Raw genomic sequence first — 12,779 nt, 5'->3', positions numbered from 1 at the left:
TCTGTCCAGTACGACACTGGTAATAATAATCCTTTATGGGAGTAAAGGTGTCGGAGCAGTCATGCTGGATCCGAACAATGTACTTTACACTATTTTTATGCCTAGAGTGTAATAAATAAATAATAAATCGCACCTATCTTTAATCCAATTGAACCTATCTTTAATTCGTCCCTTTCCCCTATTTTGTTCGTAATTAAAGATAGGTTCAATTAAATTAGAGATAGGTTCTATTCAATTAGAGACAGGCACAATTCAATTAGAGATAGGTTCAAATCAATTGAAGATAGGTTCAATTAGTCTTATTTAAACCTATCTGTAATAGAATTGTACATATCTTCAATTGAATTGAACCTATCTTTAATTGAGTTGTACCTATCTCTAATTGAATTAAATCTATCTCTAATTGAATTGAACCTATCTCTGAATATATGTTAATTTGGCGTTCCATAGAAAGGCATGTTAATATTAAGGTTTGGAGTGTCACAAGGTGGTCTGTTATGTCCAATATCGTTCAACATGCCACTGGGTTGACACACATTAAAGCCAAAAATCAACACTTTGCACAAATGGTCAATTTTCTATCTTTGAGCAGGATTAGGATAAGTGATAAAACTCTCTATACGTTGTTTTTTTTAATGGACTGAATATGATGGAAGACATTCAAAATGTCATTTGTTCACAAAGCATTAGACGTTTCTTTTTCAACAAAATGCTTAAAAATAAATAGTATCAGCGGTATACTTACTGGTTAAGTACTTTGGTTTTTAGTTAATGGTTCAAAATTTTCTATTTCGTTAAAATATATAATTACTTTTTTATCTGTTTGGTGACAATCTGCGTTCTTAGTTTAGAAATTTAGTTACGTGATTAGTTAATTAGGCCAGTGCATCATCGATCAATTTTAATTAAATGTATGGCCAAGGGAACCAACATTGATGGTACAAAGCAATATTTCTGTGAATGGTCTCAAAGGGTAAAAATTATTTAGGCCGGCTCCTGTATGAACTTATAACATTGCTGGAAACCTAACCATTCAGCTAATTTGACCCATTTTGGTCACTTCCTCAGCCTATAAGTATAGGATCAAGGTCGGTATGACATATGTTCATGTCCTCGCCCAGTACTTAGAATCCCACCGAAACATGAATATACATGAAACATTGTCAAATCTGTCGTCTGCCTGTATAACTAAAGAATGGTTAAAAGCTGACAGTGCAAGTTAAAAAGCATCCAATTGAGATTAAAAAAAAATAATACATGTACAGATTTCCAAAAATCGTTTCCGAGACATCCCCCAATTATGGTTCTGTCGTATCTAAGGACGGGCAGACATTTTTTTGTTTTTTGTTATGCGTAGATACGAGCCGCTATAAATGTATCAGTCTATCGATACATGTACATAGTATACGTTCTCAATACAAACGCAAATGAGTTTTTGTTCACATTACGGAACTTGAATATGGAATTTGAAGAGGTAACTTTATATATATACATATATATTTTATTTTACAATAAAAGAAAGAAAAGAAAGTATTGACAACACAAACTAGTTGGGCCCCAACAAAACATGTACCTAATGAAATTATAAACAGAGTAAATATATGAGTAAATTCCTACCTGAGTCTTTCCAGTGGGATATGCAGCAAGAACAACTTTACAACTGTTACATCATTATATCCATAGTTTCCTTCGAAATATTTTCCGTGTCTTCGTACAAATGTATTATTTGTGCACGTGCCATAACGCAATTAAAACGTGATAAAACCGCACAACAGCCCTAGTGTAGTGTAGACAATAGGAAAACATCCGAGGAGTGCTAGTGTAGGATACGAGTAAAAATCGGAACTCCTCGGACACCCACGAAAAACACGTGAGAAGATGGATAGAGTATTTGGGATTAATTCGTTATGCATTTTCAAGCATTTATTTGGAGACTTTATTTTCAACAAAATTTGAAAGATAATTGAGAGACACTGACCATCTTTCTGCTCAAGTTACAGGTAAGTGCTTCTGTTTGGTGTCAGTTGTAGGTCACGTGGTGTATATAGTGTAAAAAATAGAGGTGTGTCACCGCACAGGTGCCTGACTCGTTTTTATAAAATAATAACATATAGAGTACATATAAATGAGAAAGGTTCTGAACTCCCCCAGGCTTGAAATCTGATGTATTTATTTCTAAGTACCGTAGCTTCGGTTGTATTGGGTGGATTTTTTCGAAGTAGGACTTAAATTGAAGAGAAATGGTCAATCTTTAAAATAAGCCATAACATGTTGTCGATTTCTCGATATTAGTTTACGAAATCGGGCGTGAAACTTCAAAATCCCCTCGATTTTGTTTAGTCGGACAAGTTGACGTAACGGGGTCACCACACTTTGACTCTATTGGACATAGCTTTAAATACGAAGTCCACGGTTTAATCAAGAGGTACGCTTCATCAGATCACCGAATACAACTATTACATACACTTACTTTATGTATACGAGCACCCTATCGACGGCCCCGGGACTTTTTATGCATACTGATAGCAGATTTTCCACTTGAGTAGCCATGTTGTGTCAGCCGCGGTAAATTTGAACAAGCATTCTGATTGGTTATAGAAAATGTGTTGAACCAATCAGAATGCTTTTTCAAATTTACCGCGGCTGACACAACATGGCTACTCAAGTGGAAAATCTGCTATCAGTATGCATAAAAAGTCCCGGGGCCGTCGATAGGGTGCTCGTATACATAAAGTAAGTGTATGTAATAGTTGTATTCGGTGATCTGATGAAGCGTACCTCTTGATTAAACCGTGGACTTCGTATTTAAAGCTATGTCCAATAGAGTCAAAGTGTGGTGACCCCGTTACGTCAACTTGTCCGACTAAACAAAATCGAGGGGATTTTGAAGTTTCACGCCCGATTTCGTAAACTAATATCGAGAAATCGACAACATGTTATGGCTTATTTTAAAGATTGACCATTTCTCTTCAATTTAAGTCCTACTTCGAAAAAATCCACCCAATACAACCGAAGCTACGGTACTTAGAAATAAATACATCAGATTTCAAGCCTGGGGGAGTTCAGAACCTTTCTCATTTATATGTACTCTATATGTTATTATTTTATAAAAACGAGTCAGGCACCTGTGGTCACCGTGAACACCTGAGGTTAGAGTGAATGCGAGTGTGACGAAGCACGTTCTTTTTATAGCAGCGGCGGCTTGGTTGTATCCACGCATAACAAAAAAGAAAAATGTCTGCCCGTCCTTAGATACGACACTACCATAACTGGGGATTGTCTCGGAAACGATTTTTGGAAATCTGTACATGTATTTTTTTTTTTTAATTTCAATTTGATGCTTTTTAACTTGCACTGTCAGCTTTAAACGGATTCTTCTGACTTTTCACAAGGCGCAAATTTTAGCTGCGTTGCAAAAATGACCTTGATTGATACCTAAACTTTTTTTAAATCACTCCATTGTTTTTGTTAAACTGAAAGGGAAAATATTATCAAAGAATTTCCAGAGGACAATTCGGCCATTTTCTTTACTATTGAATCATATGATTTCGGGATCTTTAGTGTAATTATTTTACATGCCAGCAAGCACACTCAGCGTATTCGGATCCCAAACAATAGGCATGATTACTTCAGCGACAATGGAATATCAAACAACTAGTATAATGCTAATGCAGAATTAACTACAGCCAAATGCTTATATCTCTAATGCAAAACGGAAATTGTTATTTCAACATCTAAGCATACTTCCGTATTTGAATGCAACAAAGATTATTACAGCACCATGTTGGAACGAATTTGATCATTATCTCTGTAATACATACAATACATACTTCTGTCAACACCTTCGGTATTGAACGGTCATATCCCTCACTGTTGTCGGCCCCATTACGTCCAGAACGAACCATGAATTACGATGTGTAATGTTGAGATAATGGCGATATGTAGACTACGAAAAGCGGTTCAAAAGGTCAACCAGCCAGCCGATAGCTTGGCCATAATCTCAGAACATCAAACGAGACAGAAAAGGTCCCTGTTATCTTTGGGATCTTATTTTGCAACAAATGGAACACACATGTAAAAAGGGTCAGGGTCAGAATGGAAACAAAAATACCCTGATTAATAACAACAGGAGATATCGCGTAACGTCCGGGGAAAGTTATGATATTTTCAGGTTTCATCGCAACCGGCGTTCATGAGTGTCCGACAAGGTTTATTACCAGAGCTGGAGACATAGATCCATAAAAAATATATCATAATGAAAAATATATACATAATATACCCAAGTCCAATTGCAGGATTGTGAAAACAGACTACAATGGTAATTTATATTAACGCATTGTCGTACAGCCACGGTTGGTTACACCGCACTACGCTATTATTATCATCGTCGGATAGTTACCATTGTCACTCGGTGAATTTAAATGACACCTGTGGAGCGACTCGGTGAATTTAAATGACACCTGTGGAGCGACTCGGTGAATTTAAATGACTCTGTCACATTTTCTTATCAGAATTTCAGACAGTCAGACTTAAAGCAGCATACGCTTTGTAGAAGCTGCATATCCACTACATTGACGGCAAATGGTCTCGAAACGTGTTTCTGAAATCTAGTATCGATGGGTTTAAACCATTTCAGCAAATTATTATTGATTTATTGTCTGACAGAGATATGGCTATCAGTACACTGCAATCAACTGTGGGTATCCAACGTTGATACTTACGATATAATTTAGAAATTATATATACACATGGTGTTCAAAAATATGATAAAGGATGAAGAATGTTTTCTCCATTGAATGTTTGCTAATACAATTCTTAACCATTGGCTCGGTTTTAACTTTTTTTATGTTGTTTCGCAGTTATTGTCTTGTGTATTAATCAGAAATATTCCTAGTCAGGTATGAACATTTGTAAGCTGTATTGTTATCAGTGTTTTCAATAAAAAAAATCTGAAAAACTTTCCTCTAAAATGTAATCATAGGCTGGTCAAGGATTTTGGGGGTTGAGGGGGGCATACATTTTGTTCTGGAATAAACTTTGATGTATAGGGTGTTCTGATGAAATTCATAGTTTTGATTCTGATAAAAAAAATGGTTACTTGGAATACAATTTTAGGGGAGGAGGGGGGCGATGGTAATCCCTGCTGTACCTCAGCATTGTATGATCATTTCTGTTGATTTTGTCGAATATTCTGGTGTTAGGTGATTTCTCTAACACGCTGCCTGGTCTCTTATCATCTGAATGTTATTTTGATAGAAAAAAATGACCTATTTTGCAGGAATGACCGTTGGAACAACATTTCATATTTCAAAGTGACAAATTATTTTACTGTTCGTTTTGCAAATGGATATGAAAATGACAGCCTACTTATGTGAATAGGTTTCCTGAATCATTTAGACCTACGGAACCTAATCAACTGTTTACTGCACAATATTGGTAAACGTGCGCATCTACTGGTCATTTAACTGTTCATTGTACAAATAACTTATGTATTCATGTATTCATGTTTGCATGTGGGCAGTGCTGAATTTTTATTTAGGAATTTATAGAAAGGCATGTTAATATTAAGGTTTGGAGTGTCACAGGGTGGTCTGTTATGTCCAATATCGTTCAACATGTCACTGGGTTGACACACATTAAAGCCAAAAATCAACACTTTGCACAAATGGTCAAGTTTCTATCTTTGAGCAGGATTAGGATAAGTGATAAAACTCTCTATACCTTTTATTTTTTGAATGGACTGAATCATTTAGACCTAAGGAACCTATAATCAACTGTTGAATGTTTATTTAGGTAGTCAACAAGACAGATAACTGTTATGTTAGAAGCTAAAATGGCCGGGTGGGGGGGGGGGGGGGGGGGGGTCTAGTCTGTGAGATAACTTGTCGGCGTGGTCGGATGAGCTGACCTCTGGGTTAAGTTTAGCAAGTCTTGGACATAAAGGTCAGTCTTTTTTTTTCTTTTTTTTTTTCTCTTTTCACTCAGATAAGAGAATAATTCTTTGATGTGAGCAGTTTTCTTATCATTCTTTACATTAGTTTTGTATTAACATTTCCTTACAATCATATAAATACACCCATATAAGCACCACACATGTAGATACAAACATGGGAATGGTACACATTACATACATACACATATACACACATGCACACACATGCACACACACACACACACGCACTCACACACACTCACACACACACACACACACACACTCACACACACACACACACACACACACTCACACACACACTCACACACTCGCACACGCACACACACACACACACACACACACTCACTCACACACTCACACACACACACACACACATACATACATACATACGTACATACATACACTTGCACATACATACATACATACATACATACATACATACATACATACATACATACATACACACACACATACATACATACATACATACATACATACATACATACATACATACATTGTAATATTATATTTATATATCCATTGAAATATTCATAATTTATTATTGAAATGATACAATGCTCACACTTCATATTCTCGTTTCATCATAGTGGTTTGTTATTTTATTTTTCAATTTTCACATTTTTTAAGAAATGCATCATAAAAAAAATTATGATATTGTTACAATTTTTCTTTTGATTTTACGTAAGTTCAGCAATGCTTGCCTATTTTTAAATGTATTGTATGCACTATACCTCAAGTCTTTTACAGAAAGTTAGGTAATAGGGACATTTTTTTGTAAACTGTCAGGTACAATTTTCTTCTTAATTCGTACCTAAATAGCTGCAGTATATCCACGTATTTCGTTCTTGACTCACTGAGATGGAACCATTTGTATATTACAAAACCAATCAATGATAAAAGGGTGTTAATCTCATTATATGCATTATAAGTAATTTTGTAGCCGAAAACTATATATTTCAAGTTTCTTAAATCAATGGTGTAGCCTAGTCTATCCATCGACTGCTTTATGTGTTGCCAAATTGGGTCGACACAACAACAATCAATAAAGTAATGATTGTAGTCATCCCTTATATTACAAATATGACAATTTTCGCTATCTTTAATGTGCCATCTTTTTAACAGAATACCATTAGGGATAGTGTTATGAAGCAATTTCCAGCGAAATATTTTTTCATCGTTTTCAGGTATCATTTTAAAGACAAAACGAAATAGGTTTCTTAGATTGTGAGTCCCCTCTCCGATGTTTAGTATATCTTTCTTTATAACTGAATTAAGGGTATCACAAGTTTTTTCCTTTCTGAGTATTGCGTAAATGTGATGGTTATTTAAATTTGCCAATGACACTACACACTTTTTAATAGAATTGTATAGACAGACCTCTTTCCATAAAATCTGCACAATTGATTTAGAGTTCTCTGTTTTCAGCTCCTGTAACCAATTTCTAGGTATTGCGCGTTTAATTGTTAATAATTCCACAATCCAATTTCTTTTGCAAGTTAATTTTTGATGTATAAGATTTTCATCGATAATTCCGTCCTTTCCAATAATGTCATTTACATAAATTAAATCAGAATCGCACCAATGTTTAAAGAATAAAGCTTTGCCATTAAAAGTGATGTATTTATTTCCCCAAATCACCTGCTGTTTGATTTCTCTGAAGTTTTTCTTAACATTGGTATCGGACTGAGCTTTATACCATGCAATAAGTAGATCCAAATAAAAATCTGTAATTCCATGGTGTTTTGGCAGAAGTTGTATAGTACCAGTGTTCATTTTGAATAAAAGATAATCATCTCCAAACTTTTCAAAGTATAAACTTGGAATTAGTTTCCAGTTAGCTTCCTGTTTGTCTAACAGACGTTTTATCCATGATATGCGTAATACATTAACATGGCAATCAATGTCCCTAACGTTTAGCCCACCTTTTGCATAATCGCCAATCATTATACTCCGCTTTATCTTGTCGGGTTTTCCATCCCATATAAATTGGTATGTCATCTTTTCTAAAACTGCTATAGTCTTGCTATCAATTCCGATGGTGTTTACAAGAAATGTTATCATTGGTATGATCAGACTTTGTATTATAATAGACTTTCCGAGTAAAGTAAGTTTTCTTTTCTTCCAGTTCTTTAGTAGAAGGTCTATGCTTGTTATTTTTTTTTTCCAACAAAGGTTTGAGCATGTTTTACTGTTTCTGCCAAAGTAAACCCCAAGCGATTTAACCATAGTGACCCATTTGATACCTGCATGACTTTCATCTTTATTTTTATTTCTTCCGACAAAAATCCCTTCTGTTTTATCCTTGTTCAACTTTAAGCCAGATACTTCACCAAACTCCTCCACTAACTTCAACGCCATTTCAATGTCATTATATTTCATGAACAACGTCGTATCATCAGCTAGTTGAGATAACTTTATAACTTTTTTTCGTACTTTGACGCCATGTAACTCTTTTTCATTACGCAATGTACAAGCTAAAAGTTCTGTTGCTATTACAAACAATAAACAAGACAAAGGACAGCCTTGCCTTATACCACGTGATATCTTATAACTTCCGGTTAGCCAATTATTGTTTTTAACACTTCCTCTAATATCATTATATAACGTTTTTACCCAATTAATAAAAGATACCCCAAAACCAAACTTTTCTAAACTTTTGAACATGAAATCCCACTCAATCGTATCAAAGGCCTTAGAAAAATCTAAAAATAATATGCAGGCATCACTGTTATTTTTTTCCGAAAAGTCAATTATGTCTTGAATTAGCCTGATATTGTAGCCAATAAACCTATTTTTTATGTAACCATTTTGATCAGTACTGATAATCTTTGACATGAGAGGTTTGATTCGAGATGCCAAAGCGTAGGCAGCTATCTTATAGTCTGTATTCAAAAGAGAAATCGGCCTCCAATTACGTAAACTTAATGGGTCATTTTTTTTATAAATCAGTGATACAATTCCTCTTTTTTGAGAAGAACTTAATTCGCCCCTTCTATAACAGTTATTAAGGGATTCTTGTACAATTTTTCCTATTTTTCCCCAAAATGTTTTGTAGAACTCTGCAGTTAAACCATCACTTCCCGGACTTTTATTTAATTTCATATGTTTTACAGCATCTTCACATTCCTTCATGGTCAACTCTCCTTCACAAGAAGTTTTCTCTTTTTCATTAAGTACATTATCTACCTTACAATTTCCGATATAAGTGTTTATTTTGTTTTTATCAGGATTGTCGGATTGGTATAATTTTGAGTAAAACAATTCAATTTCACGAAGGATTTTTTCTGGATCTCTTTCGATTTCCCCATTATCCGATCTTAATTGTGTAATCGTGTTTTTTAATTGTCTATGTTTTTCTATGCCCAAGAAATACTTGGTATTTTTTTCCCCGTTTTCTACCCAATCCACCCGTGCTCTTATTTGGGCCCCTCTAGCTCGTTCTTGGTAGAGGAGGTTTAACTGATTCTCAAAATCATTAATTTTATCTTGTGTTTCTTTGCTGGGATTTTCGTCAAATTTTACAATCTCAATTGCCAATTCCCTTTCTAGACGATTTATAATGCATAGTTTTTTCTTGCTCTTTTCTTTACAGAATTCGATAGTTTTATGTTTAATCATAACTTTACAATAATCCCATAAATCAGTTGGATTCAACTTTTCATTGCCATTAATAATATCATCAATGACTTTTTTAACAAAGTCTACATATTCGTCATTCTCTAAATAACTGTTATTGAGTTTCCAAATTCCGCTTCCCTTACCTTTTGAACTATTATATTGGATTTTTAAAGACACTGCCAGATGGTCTGTATGTTTTATTTGTGCCGGTCTTATGTCACAACTTTTTATGTCATTTAAGCAATTTTCAATCAAAAAATAATCTAACCTACTAGCATCTCCTGTCATTTTTCTTCTCCATGTAAATTGTTTTTTGTGAGTGTTCCGTAATCGCCATATATCAATTAAACTGTTGTTTTTTGTTAGTTGCTTATACCCATATGTGTTTCTAAACACTCTGCTTTCATTTTTTGAAATTCTATCTATTTTATCATTAGTTTCGTTAAAATCCCCGCCTGCTATAATTACTCCTTGTTTAAAAGCATTCAATTCGCTGTTCACGTTTCTAAAAAAGGTGTTTCTGTTCTTTTCATCGTTTGGAGCATACAGATTTAATAAAGTATAGACATTATCATCCAATTCTAAATTGAGCATGACATATCTGCCTTCATTATCGGACTTACTATCTATTACAGATATTGGTACGCATTTTGAAATCAAAACACATACTCCCCTACTATTGGTTTTCCCAAAGCTATGAAAAACTTTAGCAAAAGAACATATTTCTCTATTGATTTGTTCAAACAAATCCTCAGAAAAATGTGTCTCCTGTAAAAAAGCAATCCCAAATTTTTGATGTTTTAACCATTCATATAGTCTATATCGTTTTTCCTTGTCGCGTAACCCTTGTACATTTAATGTTAATAAATGTAACACGTTCATGGCATTAATTTCATTTTAGGTTATTTTTTCGTTTTTTTGTTTTCTTTCCCCTCAGCGGGTGTAGGTGGGGATCTATGTTTTGATTGACTTCTGTCCCTTGCTCTGTTTGGTGTCTGGTCCTTCTGTTGTGCAGCTGACTTAAGGAAACGTTCCATTGGTCCAGCGTTACCTTTTCTGCCTTTCCTGTCTGTTGTACTTGTCCCCTTACTCGGAGATCGTGTCGTGTCCTTTTTGTGCTTTTCTTTCCGCTTTTCTTTCTTTGTTATCTCTTTTTCCTCAACGTTACTGTCCTTGTCTGCGTCGTCCTCATCGCTGCTATCTGACGAATTGGCGAAACCTTCATATTCGCATTCATTCTGTCTATGTCCTACTTCATGACAGAAGTTGCAGACCCATCCCTTTTTACACTCAAAAGAAGTGTGGCCTTCTTCTTTACATTTCACACAGACGGAATTTTTTGTTACAGTATTTGTATTAGAAGCTTCTTTGGGTTGACCGTAGTACCAGAGACCGGCATTGTACTTACCAACTTTAATGAATTTAGGAAGATGGTTTGTCAGCTTTTCAACGATTACTATTCTGTCACCAGTATCACAGTTAGTAAGCTTGTTATTCACTCTCAACTTTTCACGGTACATATCGATAATTTTACAGTTTTTGAGTGTTAGAGCTCGGCGTATCTGACCGTCATCAGCGGACAACGGGACGCTTGATACGCGTAACTTTGTGGTCGTTTCAAGATCGTATTTTGGACTGTTTGGATTCTCGGGTAATAGCATGATTTCTTTCCCTCTGACTACAACCCCTTCAGTTAACAGTTTAGTTCTGTCAGCCGTATTATCAACATATAACCTCCAAAATCTCCCCGTGCGTTGAATACCACTGATATGTTCGGGAGAGACTACATTTCCGAGAGAGAGATAAAGTTCTTCATGCTTCAACCACATTTTTTTATCAACATAGCGAAAGCCAAAAACCTCTTGTTCACTAAGAAAAACAGGCTTAGCTTTTCCGTATCCGACAGGGTATACAGCATTTGTAGGATCATTTTGTTTAAAGGTCAGTCTTATCCTTATCAGCAACCTTGTATTAGTGCAGCAGGATTCTGCCAAAGGAAACACATCTAGGCTAGAATAGATTGGCCCCGTCTCTAGAATTCTAAATTATAAGTAAAATGTAGCTTCATGATTGCTGGTCTCTAGGACTAGGGGGAGACAAGCTAGTATTGGAATTTAGTTGAACAATCCTTTAACAAAAAACGTCAGCGCTGGTGGCCAGTCCAAGTATAGACTGAGGAGGTCGAAGAGAACAGTCAGTTTGGAGTCGGGCAGACAGTCAGTAAAGATGCAATCTGGAGTTGGGAGTAAAGGAGTGTTTTAGAGTAGAAGATTGAAGTGCGGAGACTTCGAGGAGAGTAGAGAAGGCCAGAGAAAGGATAGATTAGTAGTCGCCGAGTAGTTTGTGGTCGACAGTGTGTATAGGGTATAGTTGAAATGGTGTCTGTGAACTAAGTAGATGTGTCATAGTATAGCAAAAAATGATGCATGGGAGACTGCTTTTGAGCATGAAATATTTTTATTTTGTTTATTCATTTATTTATTTATCTAATTTTTGTGGATTCCCACGAGTTATGATGTCGTAAATAAAGTGTAAACATAATATTACATGATTTGGTACTTAATTTTAAACTGGTGGCACCGTTTGAACATTTGTAATATAAAAGAAATATGAAATATAGATGTAGGATCCGCCAGGTGGTGGTCAACAGCAATTTCTCTTGGAAAATATGCCTTTATTGGAAAAACACAACTATTTTGCAGCCTGAGGTCACAAGCCTCTTAACTTACCATCCCTGTTTAAAACTGACTGCTGAATGCATATTGATTGAATTATTAAGTTTATTTCTAAGTGAATTCACGATAAAAGTACATTCAAAATAGATTTTGTTTATTTTATGAATCCATTTTAATCCTTTTTTGCAGTAGCTCCTCTACATTCTTTCTGAAACATTTTAACAAGGGTTCTAACTCTAGTACAGTTATAACTATTCATTTTTTATTTAATTGGCTTCTTGTTTTATTTTGCGAACGTCTTGTTGAGACGTACATCTAGCGATTTTTTCTGGCTGTTCAAATTATCACCTCGGTTTTTACAAATGTTTCTACACAGAGAAAGTACAGTGCATGACATGTTCAATAATTTCCAGCATAAATCTGCGTAGGTGAATGACAAAGGCCCAGATCCTTGCATAGTTCACCTGGATGTTTTAGTAATTATGGCAAAATATTCAAATTTAAGTCATATT

The 12,779-nt window shown here is 35.1% G+C and overlaps 1 protein-coding gene across 2 annotated transcripts in view; it reads right to left on the bottom strand.

Moving 5' to 3' along the window:
• LOC117336135 overlaps positions 1-3,960 on the bottom strand; it is a 35,438-nt gene extending 31,478 nt beyond the window's left edge. For both annotated transcript variants that reach the window (XM_033896519.1, XM_033896520.1), the window contains exon 1: positions 3,831-3,960. The gene's annotated coding sequence lies outside the window, so the exon portion shown is untranslated. The remainder of the gene's footprint in view (positions 1-3,830) is intronic.
• Between the last annotated feature and the right edge of the window lie 8,819 nt (positions 3,961-12,779).

The sequence above is a fragment of the Pecten maximus genome, chromosome 10 (assembly GCF_902652985.1).
Source record: "Pecten maximus chromosome 10, xPecMax1.1, whole genome shotgun sequence".
NCBI lineage: Eukaryota > Metazoa > Mollusca > Bivalvia > Pectinida > Pectinidae > Pecten > Pecten maximus.
This window is presented reverse-complemented; position numbering and strand designations above follow the sequence as displayed.